Consider the following 15,031-nt stretch of genomic DNA (forward strand, 5'->3'; position numbering starts at 1 on the left):
ACATGGGACGTTAATTGGTCGAAACCCAACCCTTGTGCACAATGACAGATGGATGTCGCTTACAATCTCAAGCAGTTCAGGGGAAGTATTCAGCAGTTCAAATATTTCATAGCGAAATGTCCAAGGAACCATAATAAATACATTAAAGATCAATAAATGCCCTAGACATGAGCCCACCCTAAAACAGATATGGCATGCCCCTTAAATGTGAGGAAAAAAATGTTAACACAAAAATCTTCAATAGTCAGGACTTTTAAAGGCAATCCCGCTTACAGCATACAGGATAAGATTGAGGAAGATGTAGCTTCATTTTATCAGTTCGCCTGGTCTAAGGTGGCAAAGGAAATGCTGGCGAAAGAGTTACCGTTCTGTAAAATTTGCACTGAATGATTGTTTGCCAGAGTGAAAAGTCGCCTGGCAATAAGGTGTGACCATTCGCTAGCGACAGTCTCTTTCACTAGCGAATTGTCCTCTGCGCTTGTTAGTAAATTGGCAATGTACATGTGGATGGGATTTCCGGTGAATTGACGCTAGCGTCAGCCACTTCGCCCTTATGAAATCTGCCCCTATATATGCCATTAGTCTTTGGGATACACTTTTTGACAATGAATCTCAATTACATTATGGAGATTATATTATGTCTTTTTTTAAAAAAATAATTGTATTCCTTGTGATGATCCCAGAATACAAAGAAGTCCCTTTTCTGTTTCTGGCTGCTTTCTGAATTTTGAGGCATGATGAGCAGGCCAAGTCTGTTTTTCAGCTTGATTTTTCTATTCACTGTGATATTGACAGCAAACTGTTGCCACCCAAATATATTCTGAAAGTTACCCACATGGCTTAGAATGACAGATCTCCCTAAAAAAAATTGTGCCCTTTCCAGAAAGTAGGGACGTACCACTGGCTGAATCGATTGGTGCTACTATTATACTGTATCTTTTAGTGCAAGTTCTTAATTATAGATTGTTTAACATAATAATGGTGAGCTCACAGCAGTCATCAGTTGGTCGACATTATTTGAGCGGACTCTGTTTGGGAAGCAAGAAATGTGGTAGGTCAAGTATGACCCCTTTGGAAACAGCGGGATCCACCATAAGTCAGAAGCACAGAGTAATTGTTTTCTAATTGTTGATGTCTGTGAAGAAGGAAATGACAATAATGAAACCCCTTCTAATAATTTCCAGGTTTAGATTTTCAGACTTACTCTTGTTCTGGCTAGGTTCCGTTTATACATATTTCATCTTTGTTGTGATGACTGAGTGCATAGCAAACACCCAGTTTGTTGGAATGTTTCCTAGTTTTGTCACAGAGTGACTCTTTCTCCAACATGCAATGCTGGTTTTGTGTCCTGAAGATTTTCTTATCGCTTATTCCCCCGCACCCAGCCATTATAGCCTTCCATTTCTTTCAGCATCAGCGAGCCCACTTGGTCAGAGACTGGCAGAGGGAGAGATCAGAGCGCAGCTGTTCACTTGTCTGCCTGTCACTGCTGCTTTATTTGTGTGCCAATCAGCGGGCAAAATGGTTATAACACAACTGAGCAATACATCAGGAGCAAAACAGTTTTACAATAATATATCCCACATCAGTATACATATATACCTGTACATACAGACTGCACAGCCTGCCACCCCCCCCCCAGATAATAAACTACATCTCCCAGTATCCTACATCAGCCTTTCACTAGGAGGGCAAAAACTTGATAAAATCAAGCAAAACTCTGAATCATAATAATTTTTTTCTGACTTTTTCCCGAAAAGCCAACATTTTTTGGGTTTTGCCCGAAAAGTGCCAAATGGTCGGACTAATTCCAGCGCAGACCACAGAAACTTCAAAATAGGATAGGTACCTCTGCCATTGACTTGGCTTTTTGCTGCATCTGGCTTTAATAAATTGCGAAAAATTAAGAGTTTTGCCTCAAAAACCCAGACCGGAGTTTAGTAAATGACCCCCTAGATGTTGCCCTTTTGGTACATCCCTGCTGTAAATGGTTGATTAGTATATTAATAAATTATGACAATTTCTGCATGGACCTCATATTCTATGCTACTTTGCCGGCATTGGGTTTCATTTTAAACCTTCACATTGGAGGGTGTGAAATCTGTATTAGTGAAATGCTGGGGATCAGCCAATGCTCACCACCCCCTCAATATTCTCACTCCGTTTCAAAAATGTAGGGAAGAACTATAGAACCGAACTATAGGCCTGAAAGTTTAGTTTTAGCGCATGTTACCATTATTGTATGCATTATATCACTTTTATCACTTGGAAAACAAGCACAATATGATCAGCTAAGTATCCATATTTGAATATTTTCAGGCTTTGTTAGAACCTGTAACGAGGGGAATTGCAGGTGCCAGTTTTTCTGTCGGCAGAGAAGTGATTTCCTCACTTTCCACATTTCCTGTTTTGAACTGAAAATGCGTATGTTGCAGCCTTTATAACAGGAAGCAAGACGTGTAAAGGAAGTTGCTTCATCCAGGCCAACAAAGTGCAAGAGCCTACATTTCATATTGAGAAACAGCTATAGTGAGTAATATGACGTTATAAGCATTTAAGGTTCTCTGTCCTGTTTTTGCAAACTTTAAAGAGCATGCACACCCAAAAAATATTGTAATTCCAAGTAACTTTCCATAATACAGTGATTACACAGTTTTAGTGGTTTTAAAGGTAGTTGTGAATATGACTGCTATTGAGTAGGGATGGGCGAATATTTTTGCCTTGTTTCACCGCGGAAATGACGCCCATAGACTTGTATGGTGTTCCGTGTCAAAAAAGACGTGCATCAAAAAAATTTTGACGCCCATAGACTTTAATGGGTGTCGGCGACATTTTGCTGGTGGTGAATTTTTGGCCGAGCGAAACAGGTCAAATTCGCCCAAGCCTACTATAGAAGTATCTGTCCCTTTTTGTGCCCTGGTGTTCCTGACCTTTGAAACAATGTAGCAGAAGCCAGAAAACCTACAAAGACGAATACAAGACTACTACTGCTGCTACATTGTTTCAACAGACAGAAGCAGCAGTGTAAAAAGAATGCTGTTTTCAGTTGCAATTATATTTAACAGTAAACCACTGAAAATTATTTTTGCAGTTATATTTAATTATGTTGTGCTTTCTTCTGTTCAGCCGCAGGGGAGCGCAAGAGTAGACGCACTCTATTATTGTGAAGGGGGCTGTAATCACACAGATACATGTATGCGCCGAACGCAGGTAAAATGCAACATGCTGTGTCCCACCTGCGTTTGGCGCTTACATGCGTCTGTGTGAGTACAGCCCCCTTCACAATAATAGAGTGCGTCTATTCCTGCGCTCCCCTGCGGCTGAACAGAAGAAAGCGCAATGCACGGGAGAGCAGGAAAAACGGCTCATGTGTAAGAGCCCTAAACTACTGAAAATTGTTAAGGGGGTTATTTATCAAAAATTTTAATTGATTGAGTTTTCGGCGGGGAAAAAACTTGAATCACTCAAATTGATCGAGTTTTTGAGTGAAAACAAAAACTTGAACATCATGCAGACTATTTACATCTTCAAATGGTTCACAGGATCTCTGCCATGGACTCCTACATGACCTCAACAGGTTTTTAGATGGTGTATTTTCAGATTCTAGCTATTTCCCGGGTCACGGTATAATAAATCTTGAAAAATTCTAGCTTTTTTCTAACAAGAAAATCGATTTTTAACTTAAAAAAAAAAAAAAAAACCCTGGACAACTCAAATTTTTTGTGTGGAAAAAAAACAACTCAACTGTTAATAAATCTGTCCCTAAATGTGTACTGTACAGTTGTTTAGCCTTAAAATGTATTTCATTAGGTAACACAATTTATGTTTTTGGGGATACATCCCCCTTTAGATGTGTTTCATTGCATTGTGTAATAGGAATGGCATGTACACAGCAGAAACTACAGGATTAATGCTGCCAGATTTAAGAACCATTGCACTGCAGTGAGTTTTGGACCCTTCTGTTTCACAGCATGTCGCACTTAATTTAGCATAAAGGGATTATGAACACTTGTCCTTCATTATTAATGCTATATATATTTTAGTGAATTTAAAATTCCTCCTGAAAGATTAATAACAATTATACACACACCAATATATTCTCAGCAGTTAGAGAGTGCGACCCCTTTGTTGGCATAACATTTGTAAATTATAGCCGCACCAGTCAGATTCGCTGTGTTGTTCATCTGCATTTAATTGCCTGCTGCAAATAGGAAGAATATATTAAAGCTGACATTTTAACAACAGCATAATTGGCAAAGAAAGAGAGCAAGTAAAAGTGCCAATAGGCTAAAGGCGACACAGCCAATCAAGTAATGCTCTTTCCTTAAACACAAAGTGGGTGGTATTGCATGGGCCTCTGCGAGAGACAGCGCTAACAATGCTGGCAGATTTTGTCAATCAGTGCTACAGAATGAAAATAATGAATGTATAACCCCAAATTCCAGGCTGTGCTAGTGTTGCTTGCTTTAGGCCATTGTCACACTTAGTATTTGCTCTGTTGGCATAAATATACAGTACCAGTGGAGAAAAATCCAATCCACTCCCAGCTTCCATGTTTAGCATATGTACTGACAGGCATGGGATCAGCCAGTCAATGCCCTACACAAGTTGGAGAGATGGCCATCCTGTAATTTGGAGCTTTCTTGATAATGGGTTTCTGGATAACAGATCCTATACCTGTACCAACATGCCAGCATGAGTAAGGGCAGGCCGCTTGATGCCCAATAGTATAAAGGGCATACATAGTGCTTATCCAATTTCAGTAAGCTATACAAAGCAGCTAGTTCCCCCCTCTGTCATTTGGGGGGAGAAGTGTACAGCACTATGAAGATACATTATTGCTTTGAGATCCAGTGATTTCTAGTTATATCTCTCTAATTATTATCTTTCTGATTGTGAATAGACTGACCATACCTGTAAACAATAAAGTTTCAGATACTCAAGGAGTTATTTATTAAAAGTAGAGTTGTGTTATTCCTGAAATATTTGAGTTTTTCGAGGGTAGTTTCCTTAAAAACTCAAATTTTCGGGGATAAAAAAAAAAACTCGAATTTTCCAAGATTTATTATTCCTCGGAGCTGCAAAAAACTGGAATCCTCAAATACTCCAGCCACAAAAACCTGTCGAGTTCATGAGAGAGTCAATGACAGAGGCCCCTTGAACCATTTGAAGATGTTTTTAGCTTTCATGATTTTCAGGTCAGTCAAATCAAGCTATTCGTCCTTTTTTCACCGATACATCGATCAATTTGTGAATTCAAGCTTTTCCCTGGATTGCATTCAATTGAGTTTTTTTACATACAGCTTTTTTCATAAATAAGCAAACAATCGAGTTTATTTGAGAAAAAAAACCTCACAAACTTGAACCTTTGATAAATGACCCCCTTAAAGTGAGGTTTTTTTTTCTTATATACTGGACCTGATGCTTGTCAATACAGTTCACAAAACAATACTTAAAACATGAATGTATTTAATACTTTATAAGAATCTACTATAAGTGCTATATGGAGCAATTAATGGTGTGCTATTTACAAAATCATTTTTAAAGAGAGGGGATAACATTTGGGATCGCAGCATATCACTGCTGATGCCAAATCAAATCACTGTTCTTACATATCTACCTTGCCAGCCCCCTTGCCTGCATTACATGTGCTCACATTGGTTGATGTCTAAAGCAAGTGTTCCTAATCTGATTAAACCTAAAAGGTCACATATTATAGTTTTTTTGCAGAAAGGTATTTGGCATTAGCCTAACACAACTAATGTACACTTCGTTGGCAGGATATTAAAAACATTTATTAATAACAGAATGAAATATCGACGATCAGCCCATTTCCGATCAGACCGGTGTGATTCGTATTCAGTTTTAGTAAACTGGTTCTAATCCCAGTTAAACCTGTTCCTTTCTCTGGGAGTAAACACAGTTTCTAGGAGCATTACGTTCTCTGCTCCCGAAAAAAAAATTCTTTGTAGACTCCACGCAGCTAATTAGAAGCTTGCATACTAAGTATGCATGTGTTTAACATTTAAGCACATTGTAATTTCTCTAACACTATCCTTTTGAATGCTAAATGGCAAGATGGAAAAAAATAATCCAGCCAGACAATTAGTTTTTTCCACTTAATAAGGCAATATATGTAGGGGATGTATCAGGCAGCCCATCTGTTCTTATCACATGACCGAGGTTTATGGCATAGTTCCACTGAAGTCTCACCAACTATCTTGATTTTAATATTAACCCAACTTGCAGCTGTGTAACTGGTGTAGCTCAAATTCCCATGATCCCTTTGGATACTGCTGCATTGCTAATCAGGGCTGTATATTCTATATAGTCAACTGAGGGCCTTTATCTAGGCATTACTTAATTCGGCCGGGTGGGAGTACCCCTCTATTTTTCTGGTGCAGACTGTACTGAGCATATACTGATCACGAGTTGGAGAGGGTGGTCAGAGACAACAGGTCTATTTATCCTAATTCGTATTTGTGTTTAGAGGTTTTTTTCTACATCAACTAAACTCAAAATTTAAAATAACATGGAATATTAAAAATCTAAATATAAAAAAACTCCAATAATATTGTTTGCAAGCTCAAAAAATAACAAAAAATTAAAATAGATTAATATTTTGGCTAGGACAGTTCCCATTGACTTCTACATGACCTCACAGGCTTTTAGATGCCAAAGGTTTATATTTTTTTCACGTTTACTTTTCTTTTTTGCTTAATAAATAATGAGAATTTATGATTTTAGCTCAAAAAACTTTGAATCCTAGGGCAGCACAGAAACCAAATGAAACACCAGTTATCTTCCCATCATAATGCGGACATGCGCTCAGAATGCAGGCAATTTCATGTAATTCATGGATTGGTAACATCACTATTGGAGCAATTATTAATGAATACAATGTTTGCTCCAGGTCTAATAACTCACCTCCAACCAATCAGATCTTTGCTTTCAAGCTGCATTACAGTTTTACTTGCTGATTGGTTGCTTAAGGTTATTACAGAAATGTCAATTAACTCCATGTCATTAGGGTGACCTTGTTCCATTCGGTGTAAAGAGGAATTAGGTTTAAAATAAAATTGAGGCCTGGATCATCATCATCCCCCAGATAACATGGAGTTAGTTGACATCTATGATAATGGACCTAGAGCAAACTTTTGCTTTTGTCTGTGTTAATGAATTGGTAGCAAATAAAATGACATCTCCCCTCGACTCACTAGGAGCTTTCTTAAAAGCAGTAGCACTGTTATGTAAACCTCTCGACTATAAGTGTTAAGCTGCAAATATTTTTTGAGCACTTCTCTATTACATATTTGTATTCGGATGGCTTGAAAATAAGCTTCTGGTTTTGTACACTGTTGTGACATTGGGAAATGAAATGTGTCTTCCCTAAACCTCTTAAAGGCATGTAATTCAATGTGACAGTATCAGCGTATCCGACCAGGGCTCTGTAGGTTAAGCCAATGTTTATACATGGAGCTGCTCGAGTGGTTTTGCAGGGCTATGTGATACTTATTATCTCTGCTAGAATTGCACGGTCACACTGCAGTAAACAAGGGTAGGCATGCTTAAAGATACACTATTCCTTCATAAATTATATATCTGACAGTATGACTTGATCTATTGATTTTTCCTCAATAACTGACTTGTCTGTATACAAGTTGTTTATACAGTATAAGTACAGAGGCACTGAGTTTTCCAATAAACATAACAGGATTCATTAAACTGAATTATTACACAGATAAGGCTTGTCATTTGGGCATTTGACTTGTTCGGCCCATAGGGCACAACATTGCAGTACAGTCAAGCCCCAGACCTTGATTTCATTCTGAAAATGGATGTGTGAAGTGGATGTGTGCTACCGTTGTCTAGTAACTGCCTGTCCTCAGCAGTTGATGGAGAGTTCGGAGTGGGGGAGTTGGAATTCATACCATTTGGAGCCTTACTGTAGATATTAAATGGGAAAGGAAGTTAGTATTTCGAGCAGGTTATTTATGTTGGGGATATTCAATATCTGTATCTGCAACAGAGTGGCAGCTTTCTACTGGACAAGCCTTTGTATATTGCTCTGGGCATTTTTTCCCTAACTGCATCCCTGTGCAGCAAGTTTATATAAAGTATGCTTATTTCTGTGTGGGTGCACTTCATTAATAGGTGCATAGTTAGAGACAGAATTGAATACACTCTTTAGTGATAGCAAACAGTCAACTGACCAAAATCGACCCCCATCACATAACGGTAATGAGTAATATAAGTACATCTCCTATCCCTTGCAGCTCTAGAACTATAAATCAAGTTGCTAAAACTATGGGGCACCCTAGATAGTGGTAATTAAAGAAACCCCTTAGACCGGATAACAGAGATGTGGAATATCATGAGGTTGGAGAAACCCATTTTATTAGGACATAATACTACCCAGACATTTAAAGAAATATGGTCCCTAAAGGTGGCCATACACGGGCAGATACAGCTGCCGATATCGGTCGTTTAGACCAATTTGACAGCTTATCTGCTCTTGTATGGGGCTTCCGACGGGTCTTCCTGATCGAAATCTGGCCACAATATCGATCGGGAAGGTTTTATTTTTACCCGACCGACCCGTCGGAGCCCCTTGGCGTATCGTAATCTGATCGTTCGACCATACGGCCGAACGTTCAGATTACCCCCGATATAGCCATGGCGTTAGTGGCATATGGGGGAAAGATCCGCGATGTCGCCAAACGAGTGGATCTTTGAGTCTATGGCCACCCTGTTTCCAGATCCAAGGATCTGTTTCCTGGAGAAACCAAGTCCTTGAGAAAAAGGTCCTTGTATCCTCTAAAAGTCAGTGCAGGGGAGGTTCTGAATACATTGACATGATCGGTAAAAGAAATGGGTGTAAGCCACTCAATCAGATACCAGTACATTGCTGGAACTATACCCTTCCCTCAGTGACCATTGTAATTTACATACACTATTAGGTAAAAATACTCAGGCAATGCAATATGTATATACTTTATACAAATGTGTTGTTATTGCTACTTTTTATTATTCATCTTTCTATTCAGGCCCTCTCCTATTCATATTCCAGTCTTATAGTTGCTATGGTAATTTGGACCCTAGCAACCAGAGTGCTGAAACTGCAAACTGGAGAGCTGCTGAATAGAAAGCTAAATAACTCAAAAACTTGTCTCAGAAAATCACTCTCTACATCATTTAAAGGTGAACTACCCTTTAATGATCATACGCCCTTTCCTGGAAGCACTTTTATCTGCCCTTATTTTCTCCCCTTACCCTAATAAAATATATTTGTCCCAGTTATTCCACTGCTTGGGAGGATGCTGGGAGTATTGTTGTAGCAGCAGCTGGGGAATTACTCCGTAAATTGCAGCCACATTACTTTACCAAGCAGAGTGCCTTTCCTATGAAGTCAGAGATGGTTTCTTTCTGGAACTCTGCTTTTTCCTTTATTACAATGCAATTCAGAACTCCTGTTGTTATTTCAGAAATAAACACTTTACATCTGGTACTGTGGTTTATATAAAGTGATGGATTGTTCCCTGCCATCTGTATCATATGAACTGTGAAGCTTTACAGGTTTCCTTTTAAGGCTGAATTGCATTGTGTGTTTGGACGGCAGCATGCAAATATTTGCTATTTATAAAGCAAATCTGTTTTATATGAGAGGATGGTACTGAGCACTGGGATATTGGGAGTGATATATTTGGGAATAATATACTCTCTCCTGAACTGTTTTGTACTGTAGTGGCATTAGTTGCCAGATTTCCTTCCTTTGCATCTCATTAGGAGTGTTTGGAAAGTGCTGGCATTATGTGTGTGCATATTTTATCTCCGTGGAGCTATTTGTGTATGCATTAATAGTACAAGGGCACAACAGTAATTAATACTATTTATACAATTATTTCAAATGTTAAAAGGCATATAAAGTATATAAACTATGCTTATTTTGCAAGAACAAAATTAAGCCACTTTTGCAGCCCACCTTCACAAAAACGTATCATTTTCATAGTCTAGAATTATTTTTTTAATTTGCTTTCTATTTTTCTTTTTTAACCGGTCTTAAAAATGTAAATCCCCCTTTTGTTGTTTTCCAGTACAAGTTCACAAAGACTTTCCAAACTGTTACAGTTAAATTAAATGAATTGATACATGCTGAACAAGCAGCCTCAGTTCCAACTGAGCATGCTCCCGAGCTTTAGTGGACTGGCAATCTGTGGGTTCTGGCAAATGCCAGAGGGGCTGCTATAATGTCCGATAGAAAATCAGTAGCTAGTGGGCTGGTGGGGGCTGTTTGGGCCTTTATGTGTGCTGATTGGGCCTCTGTGTACCGGAAATGCCAGGGCCTATTTTAATTCTCAGTCCGGACCTGGTGGATGCAATTTCTCTGTAGTTGGTAAAAAGAATGTATTAAATAATGTATCAAGTTTAAACAGTGTAGATGGTCAAACATCCTTTAAGCTGGCATGTATGCGATATTGGGCTGATATCAGGCTGATCCGATCATTTGGCCCATCACAACAAGTAGGCCATAGGGATGAAGTCTTTATTCTGGTGAACAATCTGAAATCAACTGAACTGAAAAACAGTGTTTGGAAAGTGAACAACCCCCATAATGCCATGATGGAGCAGTGCATTTTGCTTTCTCCTTCTTCAAATCTAACATAAACCATTGTTCAAGTGCCATGTTGTATTCATTATTTAAATTCTAGGGAGCCCAAGTGCAGGCTAAAGGCCATAAACTTGGAGGGCTTATATTGCTTGGTAGAGCAAGAAATAACAAGAGAATAGTGGGTGCAAGTCTGTCATCATGGGCACGGCAGGCAGGTACAATTCTATCATATCTGCTGCCGCATCAGCTGATGTCTAGCCTCTGTCTAGAAATCAGCAGGATAAAAGATTACTCTGGAGCCTGAATGAAACGACTTGGCTTTTAAACAATAAATTCTTTTTCACTAATTGATTTGTGTTACTGCCATCATGTCTTATGTAGCAGTAAAGGTTTAAAAAAAATACTATTTGTATGGGCATGTATTTACCATTCATATTTACTTTATGTTACACTATGTAAAGGTAAGTGTTGTGCCTTTAAATCACTATATATATATATATATATATATATATATATATATATATATATATATATATATATATATATATATATATATATATATATATATATATATATATATATATATATATATATATATATATATATATATATATGAGTAAAACCTCAGTTTTACATCGCATGATTTTAAGTTTTCCCATATGTTACATCGCACCAAAATATAACACATAATACATTTCCCTGATTTTACTCCATTTGTTCTGGTACCATTAAAAACATAAAATGGGGGTTCTACTGTATTCTTCTAAATACACCTCCAAATAGCTTTACTAGTTCTTGACTTGCTTGATTCCAAATCTGTGGATTTTTCAGGGCGCATGGACGTCTTAGTTTATCCTAATTCCTATAGGGAATTCCCAGACCTAAAGAGCAGAGAATGGAGCAGCTCAGGCAGAACCTGAAATGGCTATGAACATTACCAGAACGTCTCTATTTACTTCAAAATCTATGAAATATATAGCAACGATAACTTTTAGATGCTGTGGGCTATAAAGAAGCTCATGCGGATCCAGCTCTCTGCCGTAATTCAGTCATTCCATGTATACATGTTCCAAGTATCCAGGTAAACATTGTGCTTCAGCTATTTACATCCTTAGCACTTGGCTGTCACAGAAGTTTTCACTGAGGCCCTGGATTTGGAGCACTCTGGAGCTTTATTTAGACACTATGCAGGCTTTGGCCGCCTGTTTAGTTTGTTAGCAATTGTTTTGATCTGTATCCATGACTCAGGATACACATTGCAGCATAAATAAACAAATTCAAACATCCTCAGCACTTTCACTCTATCGAAAAATAAATACATGGAATTCTACTTTTATGGAACTCCTCTAGGAGGTTTCCAATAATATATATATATATATATATATATATATATATATATATATATATATATATATATATATATATATATATATATATATATATATATATATATATATATATATATATATAAAATTTATTTTTCCATTTTAATTTAGGTCTTCAGCCAGAACCTCCCATCTGTTAAGGAGCAAAATGCGTTACAGACACACTGAGAGGCAGGTTCATTAGTCCTTTGTACACAATTTATTACATATGATTCCAACCTTGTGTGTTTTATACCAAAGCAAAGTTTGTTCTAGCCTCTGATAGTACAGGGCCAGGGGAAAACAAATGAGGAAAATGTAACAAAAGTCACAATGTTTGTACCAGGTCTCGGAATTCAATAAAAAAAAAGACGTTTGCTATTAAAGGACAAGGAAAGCCATTTTTTACTTCCTGCATTGTTTAAATAGTCACCTCCTGCTCACCCAGATCCCTAACTTTGAATGTGAAAATACCTTTTTTAATTGGAATAATTTCGCCCTGTATTTTTCCCCTTCTGTAACCGATTGCGCCTGCCATCTTAAGCCAGATTTCGTCATTATGCACGCCATTCCCAGCGATTTGTTCGTGAATAACAACTATTTCATGCTTATAGATGTGAGATAGGGGCAAGCGTATCCATAGCTACCGCCATTAACGGTTCCGATTGGCTACTCTTCTAAATAGGTTGGGCATAGCTGCACTGGTTACGGAGAAAAAGACTGCTTCCGTGGAAGAAAGCACACTCGTGACACCTATTGCGCATGCAATGCAGTCTTGGTCTTAGGAGGAGAGCAATAAATTCTGTTTTAAGCTATTTCTATACTTAGGGCTTTGGAGAAATCAATGGCTGCAGATCTTCTAAACAAATGCATACTATAGCGAATTTATAGCTCTTTTAGCCAGTAGTGTGGAGTGTGGTCCTTGCACTATAAATTTTTTTAAACAGCTAGCCAATAACAATTGCCCTGATTGGTTGCTGTGGTTTAGGGGAAGGTCACACATAGCAAGTAGTGATGGTCAAATCTGACCTGTTTTGCTTGGGCAAAAATTCACGAAATGGTGAAAATTTGCCAAAATGCACTGAAGTCTATGGGCACCAAATTTTTTTTGCCGGGCGCCAAATTGCTAGCAGATTGTCCTCTTTCCTTTACAGGCAGTTATTATAGAAGTGGTGGAAAGCGGATACGATTTTATCTACACATCCCCGTACCTTCATTGAAAGGCCCAGTGCCAGTCTGTGTGGGGCTACAGGGAGCAGATATCGCTGCACAAACGGTATGTGGAGTGGATCCGCTTTCCTCCATCTCAATAAAGCAGCCAATCCGCTATGTGGGCCTTGCCCTTTCTAGACCTGATTTAAACGTTGATTACCTCCTGCTACATTGAAATTGGAGGGTGGGTGTGTTTATATAGTTTTTTTTATACCAATGGGCATGCCCGCAGTTTTAAAATGAAAAATTACGTGTACATATGTATACTTGACGACTTCTTACTTGAAAAGCGGTCAATGCCAACATTCACTTCATAGTATTATAGCCTTATATGGGTGCCTTGCAAGCAAATGTGGGAGTATAATTTAGGCAAAGTGTCGCATAACAAGAATTCCAGTATACCTCCCAACTGTCCTGTTTTGAGCAAGGCAGTCCTGCTTTTGACAGCTCAACCCGCTGTCATGGATTTGTACTTATAAGTCCTGAATGTCTCTTTGATCTGCTGCACTGAACAGCCAGAAACAGATACAAAGTTTCTAACTTAATTAGGTCTTGGCAGACAGCCCAGAATAGATACTTAACATACTTTTGTAACAGTTTGATAAGATAAGAATGAAGACTCACAGCTTAAAGGCAATTCACCTTCATTTGCAAAACTGTAACAACATATAAAAACGACAGAATTATGTAAAATGAACATGGTAATTAGGGGGTGTGGCCACAACAATGGGCGTGGCCAAAAATGTTTGCCGTGCTACGTGCAACAAATCTTTTTGTCCCTCTTTCTGTTTCCTAAATGTTGGCAGGTATCCCTCCATTGTATAAATCTGTAGGTATATGCATTGCAAGTGACCTAGTCTTGACCAAATCATGGTTTTAGTGATCTTTCTTTTGTGACTTCTACTTTTATATTATTGTATGTAGAATCCTTACAAGATCCAACTTGTAAACAAATAGCAGGTACAATAAAGTGGCATGACTTCCATGTAATATTCTACTTTACTGGGCAACTGTATAAAAGCTATATAAATCATTGCACCAATTGTCGTCACTCTAATAGCACAGTACACTACATAGTTAGTTATAAATCTGTGTAATGAATTTTGTTGTGTCTGTGTGGCTGCCTTTATTCCAAATACTCCCATATTCCTCTGCTGCCTGACTTTGTACCATTTCTACAAAGCAGAGTTGGGTTGTAAGGATAGCAGCGGAGCTGTTCCATTTATTTTACAATTATTTTTATTCTTGTATAAATTATTTTACACTTCATATAATTATCCCCCTAAAATTTTAGGTACAGAATTTTCAGACGGAAAGCATCGTTCTCGGACATTAAAAAGCTTTGATTTTGATAATCCCTTTTAGGGTCAGGTCACACTGAGATTCTGGGAGATTTAGTCGCCCGGTGACTAATCGCCTCTTCTTTGGGGGCGACTAATCTCCCCGAACTGTTTCCCCCTGTCTTTCGCCTGCTACAATGAAAAAACGCCCGCGACATGGCAGTCGCAGCGCTTCGTTTTTTGAAGTTGCCCGAAGTTTCCTCGTGAGTCGACTTCGGCAAACGAAGCGCCGCAAGTGCCATGCCACAGACATTTTTTTATTGTAGCAGGCGGAAGACAGGGGAAAGAAGTTTGGGGAGATTAGTCACTGGGCGACTAAATCTCCCCGAATCTCAGTGTGACCTTACCCTTAGGCCCAGTTCCTTTATGTCAGATATGGTTGACTACAATTTCCAGCATGCTTAAACCCTTGATTGTATGTTAAATAATGGTGGGAATTATAGAAGAATATCTGGGGACCCGAAATTAAGAAACAGGGCTATAAGGCAATGACATATACACAGTGA

At 38.4% G+C, this 15,031-nt stretch overlaps 1 protein-coding gene across 3 annotated transcripts in view; it reads left to right on the top strand.

Annotated features, from left to right (window-relative positions):
* Positions 1–15,031, top strand: part of marchf3.L (membrane associated ring-CH-type finger 3 L homeolog) — a 124,231-nt gene that overhangs the window by 39,763 nt on the left and 69,437 nt on the right. Inside the window, exon 2 of one of the 3 annotated variants that reach the window (XM_018264153.2) lies at positions 2,320–2,529. The exons of the other annotated variants lie outside the window; for them this stretch is intronic. The gene's annotated coding sequence lies outside the window, so the exon portion shown is untranslated. The remainder of the gene's footprint in view (positions 1–2,319; positions 2,530–15,031) is intronic. 3 annotated transcript variants of the gene reach the window in all.

The sequence above is a fragment of the Xenopus laevis genome, chromosome 1L (genome assembly GCF_017654675.1).
Source record: "Xenopus laevis strain J_2021 chromosome 1L, Xenopus_laevis_v10.1, whole genome shotgun sequence".
Classification (NCBI taxonomy): Eukaryota; Metazoa; Chordata; class Amphibia; order Anura; family Pipidae; genus Xenopus; species Xenopus laevis.